Here is a 27442-nt window from a genome sequence, read left to right as displayed (position 1 = left end):
GCTCTAAAGACCAAGATTATCCAGCTAATTACATATTATCGGAGACAACAGGCAGCCATGGGAGCACCAACAAAAAAAAGGCACAGGGCCGCTAAGCAGACAATTGCAATTACTGTCAGTTCCACACTTTCACTGATGAGCAAGGTGATAGTGGTGGAAACAAAGCAGTAATCACAACCGACGATTGGACCCTGCAGCCACGAGGACAGTGCTGACAAGTTCCCCCGCTGACAGACACACAATCCACCTAGATGGGTCAGGAGGCGTATCAGTCACATAAAGGCTGCGTGTGGACCCACTGATGGCTGCAGACATCTGACGTCTTCAGCTTCACACGGTGAGAAAAGACTGGAGAGAAGTTAACTATGTATTTTTGTTTATGTATTTTTTTACTTTATTGCAGGTGTTGCATTGCAAGTATTCAGACTCAAGGTGTCAATCATCCTGGTGCATGAGGCTTTACATTTAATACATTCCTAAAAATGAAATGACCAAATTGGTTGTATACATATGTATACAAAAATAAAAGAACTGAAGAAAACAAATTTTGAATTGTTTTTAAATAAATAGTGTTTTGTCACCAAACTCCAGCACATCTAGAAGACATTGAAATTTGTGAGTCATTGTTTTCACATTTACGACAAAGGTTGACAGCAAACATCAGTGGAGCTGCTACCAGACATGGGCTGAACTCCAAATAATCTCCTGACATTCTCCGGTGGGAGCGAGAGGCTCCGGACTTTCTCCGGAGTTTTCTCCTTCCAGTCCCCTGGTATAAACTTCGGATACTTTCCAAGTCAGCTGATGTGAGTCATCAGTGAGAACACAGTGGGAGATCCTATCCTTTCCGAAAACACTTGATCTCCGCAGCAGAATGAGTAGGTCCTGTCTCCGCCTGCTGCTCCACCTGAATCCTCCGCAGATATATGCGTTGTTGTCAAAGCGTCTAAGTGAAGAATCTCCTGCTTCTGCTTGTTCCGCAGAAAGTAGAAGAAAGAAATTGTATATGTACATTCATGAGCTAATGTCTGAAAACTCTTTGAAATTGAGTTTAGTACCTTAAACCGAGGAAACTCCAGACATCGCCATTCAGTTCACCAACTGTAAATCACTGCAGCAAGGGGGGGCGTTAAACCACCAGGGGTCAGCAAAAACATGACTTTCAAAGGGTATTAAGTCACTGTTCAAACAACCAGCCTGAATTCAGCCTGAGGCTTCGTTCACACTTTGGCATTTGAAAATGCTGCTGGTACCATTTTAGTTTAGGATGCACAGGCAAAGACTTTTGGAAACAATGACGTAGACAAATTCAATTCAATTCAAGTCAGATGTATTTGTATAGCGTCAAATCTGCAGCATACATGATCTGAAAGCACTTCCTGGTCTTATCAGTCATGATCCGACAACCAAAGCTTTGCTAAACCTGACTTTCAGTAGCAGTTCCACCTTTTCACCGCCGCTGTTTCTCTTTCACTGTGTTTTCTGTATCTAAGCAACCAGACAATCTGCTTCCTGTTTACAACATGACCAGTTCGGAGATGACTTGAGCTTAGAGGCTCCTCTCCACACAGATCATGTTAAGATTAAAAACATATTAGTGTGGAGGTAGCCTGAGAGAGCTTCATCTGTTAGTTTGTTTTTACCTAAACAAATCTACTTACTCTGGTTTTGATATAATTCAGAAGGTTTTGAATTCATTTTAGGGACAATTATGGCGTAATTGTGCTAAATCTGGATGCAGAATTCCTTCAGGCGGCTTGAACACATCAGCCAGAAGTGTGAAAATGCAGCGATGCACTGATCACCACGGCACTGATGGAGAATGTGATCCCTTGTCTAATTTCAGATGTCACCTATTAAATCAAGTGAGTCACCTCAGTGTGATCACAGCTTCTTGCCTCACTAATCTGCACCTCCTAATTTAATCCTTCCTTCCTCTTCAGAGATATAACGCTGACCTTCAGGCGGTGATCAGAGAAACTGTCAGAGAAATACACGTGCAGGTATTTTATATTGTGATATTCACTATATGCTACTGTATTATCATATTTCTTACAGGTTATTATCCCGATTGATTCTTCTTTCACATGTTCTCATCTCTTTTCACTTCTGTTTGACAGATTCTCACTCTGTCTAATTATGTTGTCACCGTGGATCAGGCTTCATTTAACTGCTTTAACTGCTTTAACTGTCCAGTGCTGGTGAATCTTTGTCCGCTGCAGCTGCAGATTGTTCTTAGGTGACGTGAGTGGAACCTGACGTGCTCCTCTGCTGCTGTGGCCCATCCGCCTCAAGGTTCCACGTGTTGCACGCGCTGAGACGATGACTTCAGTGGCCTCCATGTTATTTACTTCCATACGACAGCAGGCTGCGTGTGACTTGAATGTACATGACGTGTTGATGTTCTTTATTGCATGTGGGTCAGATCAGTACGGTGGCACTGAAGGGAAAACGACATCGACCCAAATGGGGAATCACAATGGCAAATATCAAAACACAACGACAAACAGAAAAACACAACGACGAAAAGAGAAATTAAAATGACAAACAGGGCAACACAATGACATTTACTTAAAGGTAAAGGCAGGTACCTGCTATGACAAGGACAATGACTGATTGGGCACTTTCAAGGCACTTATCCCTGACAGAAAGTGTGGCGAGGGGCCCATTGTCTGTCAGGGATAAGTGCGCACATGCAGTCAGTGAAGGCGGACCTACGGTACCGCCCATCGATTTCACCCCAGTACATACAAAATGCAACATGTGGATTAATTACATGACTCTAAAAAAAAAAATGAAATACCTTTATTCTTCTGTATGTGTTACCAAACTTTATTTGTTGCTCCGAGTTGGGCAATCGGGGCGGTCAAGTCTTAGTTTATAAGGTATATGCAAGCAGGCTGTAACTCAGCAGTTAAAAACACGTAACTGTGTGAACTTTCTCCTCTCACCTCTCTCAACAAATGGTGTTGATGTGACAGATCTCACAGGATGTTTTACTTTTTGCACATAAACGTGAGAGAGTGAGAGAGAGAGAGAGAGAGAGAGAGAGAGAGAGAGAGAGAGAGAGAGAGAGAGAGAGAGAGTTGTGTATGAAAATCCCAGGAGATCAACAGTTCCAGAAATACTTACCAGCCTGTCTGGCACCAACAATCATGTCAGTCACTTTTTTTGATTGATTCTGAGGTTCGGTGCAAACATTTTTTGGGGGAAAATTGTCCGATACAATGTCTAAAAAACTTACTGACTACTTACTTTATCTGGAATTATTCCCAAAAATGTTCAAACTCAAAGAAATCCTGGGGGCAAACGACATATGATGAGGGGAAAACACTCTGCTAGCTAGTTAGCCTGTTGGAATCGATAACGATTATTCATCACCGTTTTGTGCCTGACGTGAATAAAACTTTTAAAACTTGGAAAAAACTAATCTGTGAACATGATTTGCACCTGAGTCGCGTCAGGTAGATTGTCATCGGCACTGGCGGTGAAGACAACAATACCCATGATTCCCATGCTTTGTAGTTGCTTTGATTGAGAGACCCCTAGTGGCCGAAGTCACTGGTACGTTTAAAGGGATAGTTCACCCAAAAATCAAAATCCACTCATCATCTACTCACCACTATGTTTACCCCTGGAACTCCAAAAGTGTTTTGTGGACTCAAACACTTCACCCACCCCTCCATGGACATAGTGGTGAGTTTTTGAGTGAACTCTCCCTTTAAGTGAAGCTCCTGACATGTATCTGCACTTGTTTATGCACTGTAATGATTGGTTGACTGGATAATTGACATGAATAAGCGGGTGTACAGGTGTTCCTAATAAACAACCTTTTTATTTATGCCCCAAATGTAAAATCCAAACGTTCTGTTGAGTCGACTGATGAAAGAGGCAGAAGTGACACGAGCAGCCTCCTCTTCTGTTTACCAAGAGTCAAGGATGTTACACGTGAGTCCTTGCCGCCCAGATGGATCAGTGGGTGGTCCCAGTACACCTGAGCTGTGCTGCTGTGGTGAGATGAAGGACTGGGTTTACTGGGGAGGAAACAGACCTTTGAAAGGTGCCTGACACGGTGTCTATCTCTACTGTAACAGCAGAGTTAAACATCAGGGAGACGACTCAGCATCTCGTCGGTGCAGAGCCTCCTCCTGCTCCCTGTGAATATGGATGTGTTTGTGGCAGCGTGTCTTTAGCGGCTCCCCTTGTTGTTGTTTTTCCCACTGCATCTGATTTTCACATTTAACAAATGCAGTGTTTATGATCGTGTCTGCCACGTCTCCCCGCACATGCCTCCAGCCTGCCTGTGAGGAGCAGACAGCGCACTGATGAGGAAGAAACATTTCCATTCACCGGGGTGGTGTTTCTCAGACGGATGACTTCATCTGCTTTCTGTGAAGCCTCATATCTCAACGAGGTTGTTTGTGTCTGTCACTGTGTTTGCTCTTCCTCCCCCTACTGGCAGACACACACGGCTGCAGGCCCCTGTGGCGGTGTTGCAGATTCCCACATCATAAACACAGCCATTTGTTGCTATAGCACCACCATAAAATGGACGTACCTCCAGAAAGGAGAGTGCAGAGCTACCGCCGACCTTATTAGTACAGATTCATGTGAGTGTGCACAGTGCTCAGCCACAGGTGTGACATGAATATTTCTCTGTGGAGCTGGAACTGTGGGCCTGAAAAATGTCCCACTGAAAATGTTCTCTTCAGGGGTGAAGTTTATTATGATTATGATTGTGATCTTTATGCCAAAAAACATTTGTTAAGAGCCAGACTCGTGATTCAAATGCCAACTCTCTGCTGTACATGTACATGAGCATAAGTTGCAACCACATTTCACTTTAAAGACGCTTTCAGTCACGAGCTCCTGTTTGTATTTGCACATATGTAAGAGAGAGAGGTCTTGTCCTTTTAATGTAATCAGTGCAACAATCAAGGCAAACCAGTAACAGTTGACTGATAAGAATAAATGTGCATGTAATGAAATGGCACCTTTCCCTGAAAAACACAAATATCTGCAGGGACTGGCCCATGAAGAACATTCAATGAAATCATGCAATTTATATCAGAGCATCTTCTCCATCTGCCGACACGGGAAAAAAAAAAAATATTTGACTGTGTTTGTCGAGCATTTATTAATGTTTTAAACCAGTGATTGTTCTGTTCCCAGTGTGTGTGCCCACTGGGCAGGGTCGGTGTTTAGACACTGAGATCGAGCCACTGGGGTGAGACTGATAGAAATTACTCAGTAATGATAACAAGAATTAAATGAGGCGACTCAACCAGAACTGCCTTTAACTGTGAATCGTAAATTTCACAAAGACACTCTGGGAAGACGTGTTCCCACCGAACACACCTGCTCACGGCCGCTGTAATATCCAGGCAGTTGAATTTAATGGTGTTGAGCGTCAGGCACGAGCACATATCAGCAGGAGAAAAGTGGGCCTACATTAGAGAGAAGAAAGAAGCATTATGATTGAAGAGGAGTGCAGAAAAAAGAGCAATTATTAAAGCGGGATAACAGTTGTGCTGCAGCGTTCATTGTGCCAGGTTTTGACTGTGAGGAGCGTCGGCCTGACTGTGCTCTGTGGGAGCGCACGCCAGGAAACACGCAGCTGAGCCGCACACTAAGGAGGTGGTTTGACAGAGAATCCGAGAGGTCCAACACTCAGGCTGCATGTCAGGGATCGCTCTTAATTACCTTCAATCTTAGCACCACAGTTTGACTCACAGACTAATGACTGAGATGGGGATTAAGCACTTGGCGCTGGGATAATTGGCGCTGGCTCTCCCGGTGTGAGCCTCAGACAGAAAGGCATCAACCGCGGGAGGGCATTTTTTTCCACGGCTCCATCTGGCCTCTGACCTCCCTGCCAACACGCTCACCACACACTCTGCTGTCAGTCACACGTGTTGGGGTGGAGGGTGATATGATCCACATCCTGCTGAGGAGCATTTAATTATCAAGGAACAACATGTCATGTCTGTTCAGCGGTGGAGGACATATCCTCTCTTGGTTTGGTTTGATGTCGGGGCCCCAGCTCTCTTTTGCTTCAGTCCTTTTAGACGTTAATGAAAGTTAAAGGACCAATATGTTAATATCACCGTGCTTCACATGTGCATTCTTCATGTGCAAATGTAAAATATAGCATCAAGTATCAAAGTAAAAGTACCCGTCCTTCTGCGACGGATGTATCATCAAATACTACATTTCTCTAATGTTGCCATATGATGCACTTACTGTTAGAGTTGGTTTAAGCCATTAACTGTATATAAAGATGGATGACACAGCCCCCACGAATGTGAAGCTAAAGCTCCTCCTGGTGGCTGGTCTGTAGTATAGGTCAAAACCCTACCTCCTCAATGTTAGTGGAGGGGACGCGGACCAAATTAAAAAGTCAAAGTCAAATAAATCAGTTTTAATCCCACTGATGTTTGCTCAAGAGCTCATTGTTCCAGCAGGTTTGGTGTTGATTAGTTATTTGGTAATAAAAATGGGGTGATATGATCTGGCAGCTTTTATATCAGGGATATTTTGGCTTCATTTCCAGACAGTGGGAGGAAGTGGAGATGCATCGTCCATCTTTATTCACCAGTCTATGTTTTAAACAAAGCTGTTTTCTACTTAACACTATGAAAGCTGCTGTATACTGGTCCTTAAAACCAGTTACCAGGTTCAATGCTGTGGTTGTTTTGGTGTATATAAGTGTAATACTATAACAATATAACACATTGTGCCTTTATAACAGTGAATCACCAGGAAAACAGAGTAATGATCTAATTCATTTTCAAGCTTCTTCAACTGAATCAATGCATCAAAAGCCTTGACAGTGATTTTAATGATCTTTAACTACAAAAGCAACAAAATCAATATATTTACTTCTGTCCATTTATTAGCAGGATTGACTCAGTCCAGCGGGAGGGTTTGTGTATTCCAACTTGTTTTTCCGTCTGTGTTTGTAGTTTGAAAGTCAGTTGATATGAGACGCTGATTTTATCTCATGAAGCACTGATGAGAGTCTTGTCAGAATCAGTCAGAGGAAAAATATTCAGAAGACGGTTTCAAAATGGTTGGAGTTTTCCACAGAGCTCATACAAACAAGGTTATATTCTATTTAAAACATCCTCTTTCTCAAACCAGCAACTCTCTCATAGTCAGTCTCATATTTTCATGTATTGTCCCTGGTTCTCTCATCCCGAGTCTGAAATCCGCAAATAATTAACATCCTCTGAATCATATCTTCCGAGCGTGGAAACAGTAACACGTTTTTTTTTTTTTTTTAAAGCTATATTCTACTTCAGAAAGAAAGATTAAGAAAGAAAGAGAAACATTTCCTCATTTCCGTTCCCTTCTTTGATTTAATTACCGCTGTGCTGTTGTGGAAAACCTCAGGAGAGCCGATGGATTAAGCATCATAATTAAGCAAACCCACAAAAGAAACCTGCAGGATCTTCTTGGAATAGTTAGAACCAAAGATCAAAAACTGTTGGGCCTAATTAAGCGTAACTTTTTTATATCTTTGCAGACTGTTTCCCCCTCCAAAAAAAAAAACACTATTTCTATTTTCATACATTCCAATTAGTCAGCGTGCAGGTAGAGCCGTCTCAGAGACAGGTAGCTGGCTCTTGTTGGGAGCCATTAGTGTTTCTTGCAGAGAGAAACCGGGGAAACACAGATAAACATGAATAATTCTGTTATTCACGCTGCCAATATAAAGAGCTTTGGGGGCAGCCGTTTTAATTTCTGCGCTAAATAGAGACAACAACGGTCGGTTTGAGTGAAAAGACGAGACGGACACATTCACACTGAACGTATGTGAAAACAGAAAATGACTTCAACATGTTGTTGGCTGCAGTCACCTTCGGGGAGAGGCAGATCAAAAAGTGAATTAACCATTTTAGAAGAATCCCTCTTTTAAATAAATTGTTTTATTATTATTTAGCATTTCATTAAATTTGAAAGGACATTTAGTTCATTAATTTGACAGAAAAGCCCATTTACTGTAGCGTATTTACATTGTACAAGAAAATCATAATGCACAAAAAATCCTCTCCTGCTCATTTAGTCCTGTCCCATAATACTAATTCTCTCACTGTCGGTATCTAAACAACTAATAATGAGCTTCTGCTCTTATCTTTGTCGAAGTCACTGCCACGATTGCTCTGAAGGACTTTGTGGGCCTCAGGGAAAAGGGACTTGAAACCTAATCACAATAATTCAAGTCTTCAAACAACTCTTTTATTATCTAAATTATAAACAAAGTGCATAATACACAAACGCTAAAATTTGGCTGCAAAACCCCAACACGATCACAGACACATCAGGCACACACATGCAGACGCTCTGGTCTCCAACTAAACCTCTAAAGTTATAAAGATTTTGGCAGAACACCGGTGGCAAGGGGCCTCATTAGAGGGTTTCCCACCATCGTGCTGTAGCAGTACGGCCGTGCATAGAATTTAACAGTGTTTTCATAATATTAACGTGGACTATCTTAATTAACCCCATTAATCAGGGGCCCCCCTTTCAGCTCGGGGCAATTTACTGCAATTCTCCTGGTCATTGGAAATATTTGACTTATAATAATAATAATAATAATAATAATAAGAAGAAGAAGAAGAAGAAGAAGAAGAAGAAGAAGAAGAAGAAGAAGAAGAAGAAGAAGAAGAAGAAGAAGAATGAAATGATCAAAGTGCTTTACAAGTTAAAAATGAAGAATCAAAGCAAAGAGTAGGAAAAAAATTAAAAAGCAAGTGAAGATTTTACAACATTTGGCCCAAAATATTACAATAATAATATAACAATAATAATAATAATAATAACAATAATAACAATAACAATAATAATAATAATAATAAAACATTCTAAAATGATTTAAATAGTCAGTAAGATCAGAGCCAGATATTTAAAAAAAAATGCCTGTAACAATTCTATTATTTGTATGGATTTAATACTTAATAGTAAATCCCGGCTCATGCCTGGATTCTCAATAATAAGAAAAACAAATATAGAGATTTAAAACTGCCCTGATTGTTTAAACTGCTGAGGATAAAACAAGGTGTCTACTGGTGTTGGTGCCTCTGAGCCAGTGCAGTTAAACAAACAGACAGTGACAGATAATGTGGTTTAGACTCCAGACCGTGTTTTAAATGGCACAAATCTGTTAGTAATTGCAAACGTAGCCCGGAGTGTTAACGCTCAGTATTCAACAGGTCAAATCAACAATTGGTCTTTTCTGAACGGTTTCAAATTATAGCAAAGCAGACAATGAAACGGACGATAATTATCAGTTAATATTTCATGAGATCACCTCATGGATCTCTCTCTCTCTCTCTCTCTCTCTCTCTCTCCCCTTCTCCCTAGTTATGAATTTGCAGCTCTCTCCTCGAACGTCCTCCAGGTAACTTACAGCTGCTTTTAAAGCCGAAACAGATTTCCTCTTCTGAATATAACCTTATTTCAACTAATGAACAGCCTTAAACATTTTCTCGATAATTAAAACACATTCAATGCACATTACTCAGGTGTGGAGGTTTTCTCAGAGTGTGCACGGTTTAAATTACGCCCAATGGATTCACCCGTCACGCAATGCAAAGCTGTATCGACAGAATATTCACATGCTTTCCTGTTGCTTTTCCACTTTCAGCTTCATCTATCCAAGGAAACGTCCACTCACTGTGAACGAGCTGAGAACAGTGAGCAAACAAGACCTTCCAGCACATATATACTGTATATAAAGGTGGGGTAGGGTGGCCTTGAAGGTCTAAACACATCAATATTAAAGGAATCACAGCAGCGTTTCGGACAAACACATATCAGCAATGTCAGTATGCTTTGGGAAATGTGTTTTTCTGAAATGTAATTGTCTTCTCTGAAAAGAAGGTTGTGTTTTGACTCTCAGGGCCACCGTAGTGGAGTCAGGTTAAACATGTGCATTTTGAGAGATATCAGTTTTTATAAATTAACCAAACTGTGTCACCATTATTCAAACCCGATGATGAATAATTAACTCCCCAGCAGAATGGTTCATATTATCATTGTTATTATGTCGTCGTTTATATTCCGTATAGTCTCAGTGATCTGGCTGTTTACAGGTGGTGGAGTCATCTCCTGATGCAGCCGGCTAATTGTTTATTCACACACTTGATTCATGATTTCCAAATGAGGCTGGTGATTAAAATGATGAATAAACCCGGAGATTAGACTGGATTGTATCTTTGTTTTTATGGAACACACATTTGATGGGAGGGAAGAATGAGCGATCCAAGTACGACAAAGCTTTGGGTGGATCACAAAAACAACAAAAACAATAAGATTCAACAGGTATTTTCAGTGAAAAAGAAGAAACTGGTTTCAACAACTCAATTAAGTTTTTGCAAATTAAAGAAATTTTGTTTATATAAGCTAATTACGTTGTGTTGTACCAATTTAAGTGAAGTTTTAAGTCGGTGCAACAATTTTCTTTTTCAGTGATGTCGGGTTCTCATTCGCATCTGTTCCCTGGTTAAAAGAAACAGTGTGTGAAGCAGTGAGATCTTATTTCATTACATGTTCATATTTCATATCTTTTAGTGCCATGTACATTTTTATTATCCTGTATGTCTTTGGGCAAAAAAGTTTGAATAAATAATGTTTTGCTTTGATTTATTCTGATATGTAGCTGCAGGTTTTCAACAGTCACTATGCTGCCGCCTTAAAATCATCTGTTTATTAGCAGAAATCCACATTTGATAAAGGATGGAAAGAACATACACCATATCTCTGTCTTTTGATCGATTTATTTAAGCTCTGATTTGCTGTTTTCATTAACACATTAATAATAAAATAGACGCAACATGTTGAGCAGGTTAATAAACAATAGAAACTTTGCTCATAATCCTGTCAGAGAAGGACCAGGACATGTTGTTGTGAGTTCGATCATTGTCTGCATTGTGCATTGTGCAGACAAAGCTCCATGGAAACATGTCACAGCTTGTAAATATCGTGCAGTTTGTGCAGCATCTGTTTAATTGTCACGGATCTGGTGAGAATAAAGATAACAGAAGAGGAGGAAAGTTGCGAGTCTTGTTCTTCAGGCTCAGGAGACGACTCCTCGGGAGAAGGTAGCATAAATAGTTTGTTTCCAGTCCCTCAAACTAGTTTTATCAACATGTTTTATCTCCGGTGAAAGTTGTGCAACTGGTCCAAACTAATCCTTCCACCATACGTCGTCAGGCTGTCTGCTTGGTGAACCAGAACATAGACTGAGCCTGAGAGAGCGACTCAACACGATATACTCTCTGGATTCTGTTTGCTTGACGTTAAATGGCATTAAATTGAATTCTTCTTAAATTTAACTTGGCCCAGGTCCATTCAGTCTAGTGTCTCATCTGAGCAGTTTGAAGACATCACATCAGAAACAGAACCAATAGATTCATTTATAATTGTTGCTTGCTGACCTAATGCATTTTATAATTACCGTCCCCAGTTTCCCCAAAGGTCGGTTGGATAACACTTTAAATTATTCACATGGTTCTAAAGATGGTTGTATCGAAAATATGTAGTGACGGCATTTAGAATCTATTGAAAATGGTATCTTCCCTCTAAAGTACCTCAGAAAGTGTTGTCCCCAAAGCAGGTTCATTTCGTGTGTGTGTGTGTGTGTGTGTGTGTGTGTGTGTGTGTGTGTGTGTGTGTGTTATAGCAGTACAAGGAAAAATTAATTATTCAAACACCCGAAGCTGTAACCACAATGAGTGTAACTGTGTGAAATTTCAAATGTCACCTGTTTGTTTCATTTCCTTTGACGCCGTCTCTCCCTGCTCCCACTCACACAGACGTCTGTGAAGAAAGACGCCTGTCTTTTCTTTTTTTCAAGATTATTATATTGTCCCATCAAAGTCAGCCCGTCACTTAAATCCACCGCTCTAATACACTAATTATGTGAACTCAGCAAGGTGGCGAATTCTATTTTCGAGCTCGTCCTGTGAAATTCACATTCATTCAACAGAAACCTTTTTTCATGAAGCTTTAGAGATACAGGGGATTTTCACTTGAGGTTAACACGTGACACCTTAAACTAGATAAGAAAGTATGAACATGTTCATAAGCACATGGATTCTCATTACACTCATTTTACACAGGAAGGATCAGATGACCTATGGTAATGAACGTTTGTAGTTTCCACACATTTGCGGCCTGCAGCGGAGGAGATGTCATCAAAATGCATCAGTGAGATTTTACAAGATATATATGACTATATCAGATGGAAGGTTTAAGACTTGTTGTTTGTGCCTTTTTGTCTTCATTGGTTTCTCTTGTTTTCACAGTTGCTGACCGAGGTCGTGGATAATCTTTGAGACAACACTTTTCTGGCAGCTTAAAAGAAATTTATAGACTTGATTTCATTCATCCATGTAAAACAATGTGTGGGGAAAATAATGAACGGCAGCGATTGACTTGAGGACATTTTCTCGGCATCATGGTCGGGAGACGAATACAGAACCAGCTATATCCTTGACTTCAACACATGACATGTGCCGAACATCTAGGTGTGGTCATTTTTACATTCCCATGTCAACGTTCCCAACGTGGCAGTGTACGTGGTTAGCACAAGCTAATTCTAAAAAGCTTGCTAAGGTTTATTTTAACCCATTTAATCATTTGAATGCGTCAGTAACACATCCTCCTTTATTTCACTGAACCTGTTCTGACTTCGCTCTTCTGAGAGCATGTGACCTGATGATGAAGTGAAAGTTCAGCGCTGGTTTCGCTTCTGGGCAAATCACTGACTGTCCCTCAGCTGCCCGAGCCAGAGCCCAGATTCAAACCTCATGGAACATCTGTGGAGAGAAGATGACAGTTCACAGACTCTTCACATCCAGTCTAATAAATCTGCTGGGAAGATAAACTGCCCAGACCCAGGTGTTCAAAACTCGTAGAGACGTATCCAAGAAAGACCTGAAGCTGCAGTTGCTGCTTATTGTCATTATGGGTTATTGATTGTGGATTGATGGGCAAAAGTAGACATTGGAGCCATTTAATACAAAATCTACAACACAAGGTTGTGATCACTTTGTTGATTTGTTGTTGATGATGTTTGGTTTTTCCTTTGTACAACTCTAGGTATTAGACATCTCTGCATAGACAATGTTGTCCTGATAATGACCTCTTCTCCTATGAATTCACTTCATGTGTTGCTAATTTGTTTTTCCAATTATGTTTTGAAGGGGAATATAATTGCCGGCTGAATTATATGGTTATGTCCTGGAAATGTTTTATGTATAATGGAAAGTGGTACAAATGTAGAGCATGTTGTCGTAGGGAGGTGATTAGTGGAGATGATAGTCGCACAAAGTGCAAGTTCACCGCGGGAAACAACGACAAACTCCGATGCATCGTAAACTCTGAAAATGAGACGTTTGGATGAAGATCTGCTTCTTGAAATATGGGAGGACGGTGGATCTAAAGAGAACATTTGTATTTAGACATGTACTCATCTCCCTACATGCAAATGTTTGACTAAAATAAGCCCCCCACCCCCCCGATCCATCGCTGGTCCCCAACATCTCTGCTTTCTGGGTTAAACTCCACCCAAGACAATTGTGATTGGTTTAAAGAAATAAAAATAAGACTGATAGCATAGCTACAATGAGCGTCGCCTGACCATTCTCCAGTACTGAAACAAAAACTAAATATTTTGGTTACATGTTAAAGTTACATGTTGACTTCTTCAATTCTCAATTCTGACCATCATCTTTCTCTAACTTTGCCTAAAAAGAGCCATGTATCTACAGACAAATTCAAGTTTTAAGAGGAAATATCATGGTGGTCCAGAAAGTAGCGCCGCGTTTACACCGATCTGCCACAACATTAAAAACCAGTTACCAGATGTAACTGGGAATAACTTCGGAGACACGGCTGCTCTCTTGTGACTCTCGCGTGACGTTAATAAACACAAGAACTCTATTGTGACATCTTGGGGTGAACACGTCAGTCAGTAAAAAAATGACAGTTAACAGTTTCATCTCAGCGTGACAGCTTCTTGGCAGACTCGCGGCCCAGTGGGTGACATACAGTGCAGCAGTATTGCAACACACGATATAGTACAACACCAGTTAAGTGACTTGTTATTCGCAACTGACATCGTTATTCCCTAACGTAGGTCTGCAGGACAATTTTCTCCACTTCGACATATTGAATGCTAAGTAACAGTATAGGCACCGATCACTGATTTTTGAAATGTTAACACACAGCCAGTGTATATACAACAGTATGCAGTCATGAACAGTGTGGAGGATACAGGCGCTCAAGGTGTGGCTGCGTGAATCAGCCAGGAAGCCACCAGATGCAGAGATTATAGAGATTCCCCAGAAGTTTCCCATGCCGGCTGGGAAGGAGGGATGTGAGCCAAAAGATTTATTGTCCTATCGGCGATATCAAATGAAAGCTTTACATGAATTTACTGGTATTACATTGTTCCACTTAATGTGCAGTATCCTGAAAGGTGATGAATACTAGTCCTTTATATTGTGCTGCAGAATGATGTTAAATTTTCATGATGCATCACAAACCGACCTAATGAGCATTAATACTTTATCTGGCTCTGATTGAACAATTCCTGCAGTGGAAATTTGAAGGATTTAGAAATCAGAGAGCAAGTTAACCCTGTGAAGTGATAAGGTACCGGAGTAGCATATGTTAACACTCACACCACACCCCGACATTCAAATTGGACTCGAAACGGCGTCGTTTACACCAGGTTTTTAGCCTAAACGTCTGCTGTTATCGTCCTCCTAGTAACTAGGAGCATATCAGAGGACATTTAGGCTAAAAACTTGGTGTAAATGACTCCGTTTGATTCCAATTTGAATGTCGGGGCTTCTGGACACTTGGATGACACCACAGGAGCAGGATGGAGGCATGTTATGTTTTTTACACTTCAAGAAATGGTCACAAGTTTCCTCAATTGTGTTGTATTTGGCTGCAGCACTGTTTACCCCTGAAACTCCAGAAGTGTTTTGTGGACTCAAACACTTCACCCACCCACTCTATTGGCACAGCGGTGAGGAGATAGATGAATGAAGATACATTTTTGGGTAGACTGTCCCTTTAAGGACAGAGGACATCCCACCTTGGTAAGTCCTACAGACATATTGTGATTTGTGAATATGCGCTATACAAATACAATTGGATTGATTGATTGGTTGATTGGTTGATTGATTGATTGATTGATTGATTGATTGATTGGGAATGAAAGAGGAAACATTCTCCCTCTTCTAACTCAGTTTTCCCTCAAACTAGTTTTGAAAGGGCAACTTTCAAAGAAGATGCATATTATTATTATTATTTTTAAATCAGAGCAAAGCTGAATCTCTCGGGCTCCAACTCGCCTCCTTCTGTCTGCAGGAAGGCAGCGAAAAGCAGGAAACAGGATTTGAGACTCGGCCCAGTGACCGAGGTGAGGGGCGTGGCCTGAGCTCGACCGGGACCAATGAGAGTTCACGATGAAACTTTGTAAACAAGTCTCACACGCTGCTTTAAAGCTCCTCGGGTGCGGAAAGTCCGAGAAATGACGCAGGCCAGCGACCCTCCGCTCCGAGAACAGGTGAGACGCAGCTGGTTTCATCTGGACTGTGTGTGTGTAGCGTGTGTGCGTGTGTGTGTGTCCATGTTTGTGTGTGTCTGTGTGTGTGTGTGCGTGTGCTCTCGTGACTCGCAGTAGTAGTAGTAGTAGTAGTAGTAGTAGTAGTCGAGCTTCTGCTAAACAGCTGTTGTGCAGTGAAACACGAGCAGGAGAACAACGTGCAGGTCTGTTTCTTCTCCTCACTTCAAAGTCCTCGCGCTGCTCGACGCGTTACTTTGTTTCAGCGGCTCGTGCGAAGACGTGTTGTCGAGTGACGTCGCCGCTTCGTAGTAAAAACGTCAAGTTGCCGTCGTGAGTAGAAACGAAACGTTTCCCTCCACAACTGTTCTGTTCGCCCGCTGCGGCTCTGTAACTTGTCGTTAAACTGTCCTCACATCTGTATCAGTCGGAGGATCCTCGTCGTCCCGTGCGGTGAACGCGTTCGAGGCAGTTGATCAGTTCACGAGACTTTAATTCAATTCCACAGAGTTTTTCAGGGTGTGGTGACGTGACTGAGGCTCAGAGCACCAAAACATCTCGTGTCTGCTGCTGCGTCTCCGAGCACTTCACTGCGTGGAGCCACAGGGACACTAGAGCTGGAGCATACAGATATAACAAAGATCATTAATGGATGGATAGATAGATAGAAAGAAAGAAAGAAAGAAAGAAGGCTAATGCACAGTGAGGAAATATAAGACGTAATTGATCCACCTCAGATGTGTAACTCCTGTGTCTCTCTATACTTTATGCTCAACCAGTGAGATGTTAAAGCTGAGCAATAAAGTAACAGCAATAATTACAACAATAAAAATAAATAAAGATTTTTTAGATTATTATTTTGATTAGATTTTTTTTTTTTAGGTCTTCTGCACAATGTTAATTAGCAACTCACAGTAGATAGATAAATAAAATGCTTATGCACAGTGAAGAGATAACACATAATTGATCTATACCTAAGATATGAAACCCATGTGTCTCTTTCTGCTTTTATGTGGTTTAACCTTTAAGATTTTAAAGCAATAAAACAAAATTGCAAAACAACTTTCTTCAATAGCAATGAGGTCCAATGTAGATAAATGTTTATCTGAGATGCTCCGGACTTCCTGTGGTCTTCCTCCAGTCAGCCCCCAAGTAAAATGTCTGCAGAAAGTCCGGAGGAGCAGATGTGAGATTCACTGCCAGATTCACCACGAGCGAGTGGGTGTGTTGGTGACGTTTCAGAAACGCTATTGATGCAGCAATGAAAACAACAAAAAGAAAAACAAACATCTCCGGATTGAAAAAGCAGTGAAGACGTAGAACTCTGACCAAAGAGGGCAAGAGAGCTCGTGGGGATAAAGTGTTGTCAACAAAAAGACTTGATCTCCTCAGTGGATTTAATACGTTACTTCCTGCACAGCCTGAATCCTGCAGAGGCTTTCTGTGTTGTTGTGAACTGCGTGGTTCATGTGTGAAAAGGCAACGTCCGGAGAAAGTCCGGATCCAATTCTGCAGACATCCTCCAGAGGTCATGGCTTTACTTGCATTGACTTGACTGACAGAGGTAGACAAGTTTCTGTTCATGTTTAAAAAACGATATGTATCGATTATAAGGTGAATGCATTGTGTAAGCACGGTGAGGAAATATAACACGTAATTTATGTACCTCAGATTTGTGAAATGCTTTTAAGTGTTTGTCATTTTCTCCTCGTAAAAAATAGTTAAAAACCAGAATCTTCACTCATGAGCTTCTTTCTTTAAACTGAAAAATCAATAATGGTGTCACATTTATCGTTCGTTTATGAGCCGGCTAATGGTGGAGCAGAGTTCATTGAAGAATCACTCAGCTCTGCCCAGTGACTGAAGGACAAATACCTGTTATTATCCAGCAGCCTGTGAATGTGTCAGTGGTGAGAAGTGGCACAAAATGCTCGAGACGTGAGACAGGAGGTAAAACACTGACAGGAGAAAGGGTCCAGTTCTGTTTTTGAAAGCTCCAATCATGTTCAATAACCTTGTTGATGACATTAACATTTCAGATTAGTGAGTGCACTGCTTGGAACTTCCTCCGTCTTACCCTCTCTCACAAACTCACTCCAACTTGGAGGCTCTTCTCTAAACGAGCGGCGGCTGCTGGTGTCGTCTCTGAGCTCCAGTGGTGCTGAAAGGGAACTGCAGTGAAGACGTGCTGCGTTCTGTCACCTACTGTTTTACTGTTGGTCGGAGCAGCCGGCTATAGGACACGAGAGTCTTCATTCAGAACGGATGTGGGCACAGCTTTCGTTGTGGAACGTCAACATCTGCACGCTCTGTGTTCCCTCAGCACGCCCACCTCGGCTGAGGGAGGGGGAGGAAGGGGGGAGGGAATGGCTTCCTGTCTGAATGGCTGCGACACTGAATCGGCTGAAGTGTTGGCAGAGGCTCAGGCCTGGCTGGTGGGGGGGGGATATTGTACATGCAATGATTATTATCTTCACTGTTGTTTCTCTGCAACTCAGTTCTCTCTAGTACATTTGTGGTTTGGAGAGCTTGCTGGTCTATTTAATCTTGATCTGGTTTCTATTTTGAAGGAGGAATCTGTAGAAAAGCTGATAGATAGATGGATGCATAGACTGATTGTTTGATTTGATTGATTGATAGATTGCACAATTAAAATTCAATAAACCAAGACAGATTAATTAAAGACCTAGCATGCAGGTTATATATGTTTGTCTCCAAAAGTCCTTTGAATAGCTGGTGGTGTTTTTGGTTGTGACGTTTGGCTTCCCGACGTTGTTTTGCATGTGGGAGGAATTTGTGTAAAACCTTGAACAATAACTGATGTTGCAGCCAAATAGAAAAAAATTGTAGCTCAGTATTTCTAAGTATTTTTCTTGAAGTCATTAAGCTGCGTTGTGCGTGCGTGCGTGCGTGTGTGTGTGTGTGTGTGTGAGCAGACGATACAATGTAAAACGAAACAAAAACACATGTGTGAGGACAAAGTAAAAGAAAAATACTTCTACTACGTCATTAAAAAAAGATAAATGTCACAAAAGCAAATCTCATAAAAGGTTATAAAAAGAAGCAACAAAAAGATGCAGGGTCTTATTATCTTTAGCCCGGATGGACCACAGACGGTAAATAAAGATGGACGACGTGTCTCCCCTTCCTCCCACTATCTAGAAGCGAAGTAGCCCGGTGCTGCCATCTTGCTCCGGTGACGTCATTTGGAGTCGCGGTGGTGAACGTGGAGCGGAGCTACATCATCAAGGTCCCGCACGTGCTTGACTTATTACGAGGCAGCCTCAGCTTTAAGGATTTAAATACTTTGAGGTAAGAAATTGGTCGATCGGTGTCAGAATGTATTGAATGTACGAAGTATTTCAATATATAAAACAAAACATGATCAGATTTGGAGTCAGAGACATCGTGTCATCGTCCCGTACGTCACTGATCAGCATCACGTGTGTCACAGTTGTGCCTCATTGGATGTTGACACTTCACTTCTTCAGAAAATCATCATCAGTAAAATGCACTTTCTCATCAGCAATCTCAAAAAGAAGAGGAGTGTTGTTTGTTTTCCTGTCGCTGTTGCAGATAACCACCTCACAGTTTCAGACGAAACACGCTGACGTCATCGCTTCCTCTCGCTCTGCCTACGCACCAACGCGGCTCATATCAGCTGTGACTGACAGACCGCGGTGTTTTGGTGGTTTTCTTTACAGTAAAGTCACGGTTGCAGTTGTGCTGAGAACAAACTGAGGCTTTGCCCGCGAGCGAGGATCAACTTTTCTCGACACGGTTCATGTAACATTAATACAGAACTGTACCACATGTGAAGATAAAAGAAACTGAATAAAACAACACGACTTCACATATTGAGGGAAACAAAAACAGAACAGTATTTATTCATGCATTCGGCATCTTTATGCATTTAATATGAGCAGAGGACAATAACGTGGTGGTGTACAATTTAAAACAAAAACATATGCACAGTTTTAGTCAAGTAAAGTCAAATTTAGAAGATACTAGAGCAATACTAGAAGATAATAACTAGTGCAATGATCAGATAAATAAACCAGATTAAATTATAGTTAAATAAACTAACTGACTTTGGGAGATTGTTGTTTGCATGATCCTTTTTAAATCGATTTAAAATAAAATCTGTAATAGTAAATAACATTTATTCTTTTTCCACCGGAAAGTTGAGGTCTCTGTCTTTTGCTTTTCTTACTCAAATTCGATGAATAAACATCTCAGACTTTTTAATTTTTTTAACTTATTCGTTAGTTGTTTTTCATTTATTATGATTTATATAATCATTTAGCTTAGGTTGTGCAGATTTTAGACACAATAAGCTTTTGAAGCTACTCAAAGAAATGACTCTATAATACCAGTGTAGGCACTGGGGACCATTTCTGTTGCTGCTTTCAAAGGGTTAAAAATATGATCAAAATAAATACAATAAATGAATGATGGAATTTACAGAATCATGTGATAATATTAGACTGAAGTAGAAACAATATAAAAAGGTATGTCTCTAGATTAGATTTATAATTAGAGAGTTAGAATGGAACGAGTTATGTCAGTGTGTCGTCTGCATAGCGGTGATACAGATTATTACATTTCCTAAAGATGAATTTCCCGGAAGAAGCATTTTGAGAGAAATTCGTTGAGAAAGGTTTCAGTTGTTGCAGCCGTTCTTTTATTTACATAATTTGGTTCTGTGGTGACGAGTGGCTTGAGAATTAAGCTTGAGGATAAATGACAACTTTTCTTCAATTATCCTATACACAGTTAATACTGTATTTGTCACTCCAAACTACATATGATGCAAATAAGTAAGAGTTTCCCCCCCCCCCCATTACCTAAAAGTTTATATTTGGAAACGAAAGTGAAGCCTCAGTAACTTTACTATGTGGTGTTGTGCAAAGAACCTGCCCGTGAGACACAAAGAATACTGACAACCGTTAATAAAACATAAGTCGCTCCATGAGAGGAACTTCGAGACAAGGTTGAAAAATGAAACAGTTCTTTAATGGCTGAGTGCCGGCGTGTTTTCACTGGCGCAGCAGGAGGTGGAGGAGGCAGAGCAGTGTCATAAGCTGCTTTTACACATGCACGGCAACCATGAAGTTTTCTAGACACTTCACCTGGAGGAGCTGTGTGTGTGAACAGAAGTTTAAAGCAGCTGAACAAGACATTAAACGGACTTGATTGAGCCCGTGTTTGAAAACAGCAGGTTCTCATCCGACTGGTGATTTGTCTGATGTCAGCTGGGATTAGCTGCAGCTCCGCTCCCACGACCCTCAAAGGATAAACAGGATAGATAATGGAAGGATGGAGGTTCTTGTGCAGAGGAGTCCCAGTGGGTGAGGTGTTAGTGTTGTTGATGCTCCTTTCTCGTTACCCAGGTGCCTTCCCTCACCTTTAACTTAATCTCCCGCAGCATGTCTCACACCGACAGTCTCCACATCTGTGAAAGGGCAACTCCGGACAATGTTCGGAGAATCCGTCCAAACAGCTGTGTTGTGTGTGTGCAGATGTGTCTACTTTAGAATTGGACCAGGCTCAACTATGGGACTCCGCAGCTGCTCTGCAGAAAGAACATCCGGGCTTGGCGATGCTGATTGTGCCAGCTCACATGCCGTCGGAACGCATATATTACAGCAAATTCTCATATCATGTTCCTGCTGTTGGTGCATTTTTTTGGTTGTTTTGTGCATGTGGAGCTTCATTAATGCATTCAGGAGTTTGTTGCACAGTCTCTGCATGAAAACACAAATATCAGAAAAATCTAATTTGAACAATTTCATCCACGTCAAGTGTGGATGGATTCGTGTCTGACTCAGCTGCTGTCGGCTGCTTTTCACCCAAAGAAGTGACAGCTTGGATTCTTCACATCCGTCACATACCGGCTACAGCACAGCTGCACATTTCTACAAACTGCTTGTGTTTACTGTAAGTCATAGCTTTGCATTATTAACAGAAGCACGTCGTGTGCCTTCTCCTGCTCGATGAGGCTTGTCGTGGCGTATTTCATGAAGAGATCAGTGAAGTAGAAACCTTTTTTATTTTTGTTTTTTGCAGTCATTGTGACAGAAACGTTTTTTTTTTTTGCACAGCTGTTTCAAGGTGTGTCTCATCTCTTGAGGTTTGCCAGCTGCTGACGGTGGTGATGTAAATTCCCCCGAGTGCCTACGTCAGAGCACGTCAACTCATTTCCCAGAGGTGCAGAGGAGTGATGTCATGAAGTCGTCTGGGTCGCCTTTTTATCATATCAAGTTATCACCACAAATTATCACCACTTCCTTTTACAACTTATCTTTCAAATTATGTCTGCGTTCATTAAATCCAGTTGATACGCCACACACACACACACTTGTTTCTCCTGTATTTGTTATAATGTGTTTTTCCTCAGTGATCCTTTTGTGCGTCGCTGCTGAAGATGTGTCGTGGCTCTTGTTGTGTGTTTTTTTTCCTCACAGGAATGTTTCACTCACCGTTGCATGTGATAATCACACAACGCTTGAACAATGGTGACTTTTGACTGAATTGCAGTCGGAGCTGTAATGGACTAAGCGTCCCCTTGAGGGCCTTGTATTCACTGGCTTGTTCTCTTCATGACAGTGGGTGAAATTATTGTTGCCTTTTCTTTTTTTTTTAAATCCAGGGTTTGGCTCATAGATGGTAAAACTTTGACCTCTGGTGGTCAGAAGAAGCACCGCATCTACAGCTATGCAACATGAATGGCAGTTGTGACGTCAGCGATCACATGTGTAATATGTACTTAGAGACACACACTGGCCATATGTCTGAATATCAGCAGAGTCTGTATCAGCCGGACGTGCAGCCCAACTTTATGAACTATAAGTAATTAGTTAATTAGTCATTCTAACGAGTAAAGATTCCATTCAAGAATGTAAATAGATATCACCAACACACACCAATTTTTTCTTTCATCACATATTTTATGATAATAATAATAATAATAATAATAATAATAATAATATTTGACATTTCTGTAATCTCATATTGTTTTTCTAGGGAAACACACATTGTATATCCATTGTTCCTTTTCTATCTATCTATCTATCTATCTATCTATCGTATAGAGTCGTGGTATTAATTTCTGGTTCTGGCACAACTATCTACAGAAACACTTGCTATAATATGAATTCATATATAATACATAAATACATACAAAGCAATATATAATGCCCATAATACATATACTTTATATTACTATATTTCCTTCACATCTACTGTATCTCTCCATCCGTCCATTTGATTCTTTCACATCATGGATTGAATTTGTGCCGGAGGTGTTAAAAATATCATCCATATATTTGTGTCACATATTCTGATAACGGTAAAATGAAATGTGCAGAATTTGATGACAGCTTAGAAAACATGTATAGTTATACTTTGAGCTCTATGAAACTTGGCTTTGCCCTTCAAGGCTCCTGATCCTCACGGCTGCTGCTGTTGTCATTGCTCACCACTAGATGGCAGAAAAGTCACGCTGATGGAATCAGAAAGTGGGGCTTTAAAGGAACATTTAAAAAAAACACATTGTCTCACAGTGAATTGGTTTTTTTACACGAGGGAGCATCTGTCCACTTCAGTTAAAGGGCCGAACAAAAGAGTTTTTTTCTATAGAATATTTACAGTTGGGAATTCTTTGAAATGCTTGTAGTCTCTTATTGTTTTCTGTTACCTAACTTTGAGAAACATCAACTTATCTTTTTAAGTAAAGAAGCCAAAGTTTTTTAGAAGTAACCAAGCTTTACAAAACCTTTTAGGTGAATTAGACATTCTGAAACTGGCAAAGAATTGGGGTTCAATTCGTGAACTATCTGAAGTTTCAAAATATATCAAATCCTGATTGATCATAAATTGAAATCTCCAAATCAGTAGTCCTCACTATTTCTGTCAGATGATTGTTCCCACAGGGTTCCACACAAAATCAATAAATATCCTCAAAGGTCCTTGTCAGCGACGACAAATGTCTCACGCTAATGCAGCATTTTACCAAACCATGTACGGAGATATGTCATTTAAGCACGCAGATATATTTTTCTTTTTATATTCCAGTGCATGATTTACAACGCTGGTTTGTGTGGAAAAGCGGATCCAAGAAAAGTCAAGACGTTTTGAAAGCAGCAGCCAGCTAACATAGCCTTGACTGTCTGGCATTAACAATAGTAAACAGTGGTGCTGGGGATGTGCGAGGTGCAAAGTAAGAGCGGGGAAAAGCTCTAACACGCTAGCTGCCCCGCTTAGGCCTGATTCCCTTTTGAAGTGGAGCTCCGTGGCCCTTTGTCGGCCCCCGTGACCCCAGAGTCTGACCTCAACTGTGGAAGTTTATACTGGGAGCAAAATCAATCTCCAGTGTGTTCCACAGAGAGGATGGATGTGGATTAGGTGGGAATGCTGTGTGTGTGTGTGTGTGTGTGTGTGTGTGTGTGTGTGTGTGTGTGTGTGTGTGTGTGTGTGTGTGTGTGTGTGTGTGTGTGTGTGTGTGTGTGTGTGTGTGTGTGTGTGTGTGTGTGTGTGTGTGTGTGTGTGTGTGTGTGTAAGGGTATGTATCTCGCATGTGCGAGAAACAGAGAGCACGACAGAGTGAACGAGAGAAACGGACGCCGATAAGAAGGCAAAAGACGCCAATTAAAGACAGAGGGCCTTATTCAGAATGGTCGCATACTGTAGGAAGGATGTAGTATTTTGAAACTCCACACATTTCCCCGAGTGAAGCCCCGCGGTGGGAAGAACTGAGCCGTATTGTTGCCGGGTGTTATTCCTTCATTTTGTGCACTGAATCTCCCTGTGTAATGCGGTGGATGGCTCAGGATGCTGCAGGAGTCACCTGGAGGTTAGCGGCCGTGTGCGAGCATGTGTGAGCGTCTCTGTGGCGTAATTTAATTGAAAGTAAACTTCCCCCTATATGAAGAGTTTCCAGTGAAAGGTGAACTTTGTATGGATTCGATGAACGGTCGTCTGAATCGGATAATTACATGTAATCAGTTAAAGACAGTTAGAGCCTAGAGGGGAAATAACTCTATCAAAGTTTTGCTCCCGAGTTTAAGATCAACCTCAATTATGTCCCATCCACAGATATACATCACAGGAGCAGCTTACACACTTATACACACACTATGGACTCACACATAAACACATCCACAGTCGCATCACTACACATGCCTGGAGGATTCAGTGTGTAAATTCACAGGAGGAGAAACAATCGTAGTTCCCTCTCAGGTCATCTCTGTGCGCTGGGTACCAGTCACCTCACAGCAAGAAGGTTCCCAGTTTGAATCCCAGCTTGGTCATAGCCTTTCTGTGTGGAGCTTTCATGTGCTCCCCATGTTTAAATATGTTTTCTCTGGGTAATCCCTGATATATTCATATATGTACCGATATGCAGATTGGGGTAAGGTTAATTGGAAACTCTTGACCATAGGTGTGAAAGTGAGACCACCACAGGAAAACTTACTAGACAGTTATTGACAGATGTGGTTCTGTTATAATCTGTCCAGCTGTTCATACAGGTCGAACCACGTAAAGTTTTACTTGTGCTACACATCTATTAGTGTGTTTTTACATTTCAGATCTGTTTCCCTGTGTTTTATGCACGTAACCACAGCGATGGCGTGTTGGGATCTTCCACAAACGCGGGTGATCTGAACACTTCCTGTGTGGACCCACTCTGAGCACCGCTCTGTTAATGTGCAGCTCACGTTCGGCCTTCTGTGTTGACACAGTGTTACACAATGCGAGACATTAAAGGAAGGTGATTACATGCACTAGGATCGTGTACGGTGCAGATACTGTAAACCAGAGTGGTTGTACACTGACCATACAGTTCACACACCTGAGGAAATGTCCACGCTTGATTATGAGACAGCTTGAATTCACCGTTATCCCAATATTCATTCATTATGTGTGTCTGTAAATGTTCTTCCCTTCCCCGTATTGAAGAAATTGCTCTTTTTTCCTGAGATTAACTGCCCCTCCTCCAAATTCAAGACGAGTGACTCGCTATGTGAAGGCATGTGGCCCGATAACCTGCTTAATTACAACAAATAAATCCAGTAGATCGGGTAAAGGAATTGAGACACAGCTGAGGACATGTAAAGTTGTCTACGTTTGGACGATGACATGTCCAAACGGCCTAATGCAAGTTTCTGCTGTCTGAGTTTGGTCAGTAGCCATGAATGCAATATAATCAATGAAAGCTATGAAAGTGAAAGCTCAGCTATTCTTCAAAAACAAAACTGAAGTCCATTGTGTCAGTGAAACGTCCCAATTCTTGGCTCCTGACTCCAGCGCCTCTTTGCTGTAATGCTTCGTAAATGATATTTTGTGGTGGAATTTTTACTTGCAAAGCTTTTCTCCGTCCTTTTAAAATTACAAAATACACAAGTCCTGATTGCAGCGGGGACTGGTCCATTTGGCTGTGCTGCCCGCTCGCTCCCAAATGACCCAGCTCTCCGACCTGGCCCGGCGACAAGCAAATGGTGTGATGCGCCCGCCAGCTTCTCCTCCCGGCCATTAGGTGCCATACGACTGCCTCTCTCCGTCTGAAAGTCCTGTAAACAAACGAGCCAGCTGTCGCCCGCCGGACTGTGAGAGAAGACCTCAACCCCGATCCCTCGCTTCCATTCTCCATTCTCCATTCTCCAGTCCCAACCCATAAATTGGCTCAATCCTGCACAGTGCATAATGATGTCAAAACTGTGCCCCTCCAGCGCACACATGTGCACTTTATCCTCCGCCATGGCTGGCGCTAGCCCCGCGCTCGCTAATTTACAGTAACTCACTATCCCAGCCCCTTTTCCTGGAAAGTGGGGCAAAGGTCACCAAAGCTTTATGTGACTCTGGTGTGCATCCTTGTGTGTTTATTAGCGTCTGCGTGCATGTGTGTGACGTGTGAAAGAGAGGGGAGAAGAAGAAGTGTGTGTGAGGTATAAGTGGGGCAGAGGGCCCCGTGGAAGGGGACCCCGATAGGCCCCAGAATTCCCCCGAGCAGCACCCAGCATGGAGGAACAACTATGGCCTTTGTTGGTCACCCCGTGGATCTCACACACAGTTAATATAGACTTTTCCCACTGACTCTGCCAAGAGTCTGAAGTCATTTAATGAAGTGGCGGCTGAGTTTAGAAGGAGCCAGTGTGCTCACTGCTTGCGCTGACAGAATGGAAAATGTCTGTGTTATGCAGCGAACAGCGAGTGACAAGAGGAGTGTGTTCTGATGCTCACCTCTGCACATACACACACACACACACACTCACACTCTCACACACTCACACTCACACTCTCACACACACACACTCACACGCAGATGCATTAGGGACAGTCGGAGGCGTCGCGAGGAGAGACGGGCGATCATACAATTTCACACATGCATTTCTCCTACATGGTTGCGGCTCATTCATTCAGGGACACGTCACTGATTCGGACAGGTTTGTAATCAGCTATGATTGGCTCTAACAATAACAGCGTCCCCTGCTGAACTCGCCACTTCAATGTTAAATTGGCTTTTGGTTTCTGTTTTGTCTCTGTGAGTCTGAATGTTTCTGAATGCATTAAGTGGGACCCTCTGGCAAACACGATTTCTCAAGGCCTGAACTCGGCATACTTGTGCCACTCATGTACTGAAAATGAGACAGTCTAATTGTCCCGCAAATTCTTTGTTGATGTCTCTTTGTTTGGTTCATTTATCAGAGCAAAACCTCACCTTTCATGTCCATTTTCACGGCTGTCTATTTATCCACTTCGGCCGTGAATGGACAGTATCTCTGTATGTATTTGGTCGCACTTCTATTCAAGTCCCTGTCTTTTCATCTCATCTATGGACAGATTGCAGTCTGTTTT

The 27442-nt window shown here is 41.7% G+C and overlaps 1 protein-coding gene and 1 long non-coding RNA gene across 2 annotated transcripts in view; both read left to right on the top strand.

The window, feature by feature from the left end:
• Positions 1 to 347: 347 nt before the first annotated feature.
• On the top strand, positions 348 to 15090 carry LOC117763455. Its single transcript, XR_004614168.1, has 3 exons — positions 348 to 358; positions 1169 to 1176; positions 14942 to 15090. It is a non-coding gene; the product is annotated as an uncharacterized LOC117763455 (long non-coding RNA).
• Positions 15091 to 15456: 366 nt separating this feature from the next.
• ccnd2a (cyclin D2, a) overlaps positions 15457 to 27442 on the top strand; it is a 146608-nt gene continuing 134622 nt past the window's right edge. Inside the window, exon 1 of the mRNA XM_034589136.1 lies at positions 15457 to 15589. The gene's annotated coding sequence lies outside the window, so the exon portion shown is untranslated. The remainder of the gene's footprint in view (positions 15590 to 27442) is intronic.

Source organism: Hippoglossus hippoglossus, chromosome 6 (assembly GCF_009819705.1).
Source record: "Hippoglossus hippoglossus isolate fHipHip1 chromosome 6, fHipHip1.pri, whole genome shotgun sequence".
In the NCBI taxonomy this organism is placed as follows: domain Eukaryota; kingdom Metazoa; phylum Chordata; class Actinopteri; order Pleuronectiformes; family Pleuronectidae; genus Hippoglossus; species Hippoglossus hippoglossus.
Note: the sequence above shows the minus strand (reverse complement) of the source record. Positions and strands in the feature narration are given on the sequence as shown.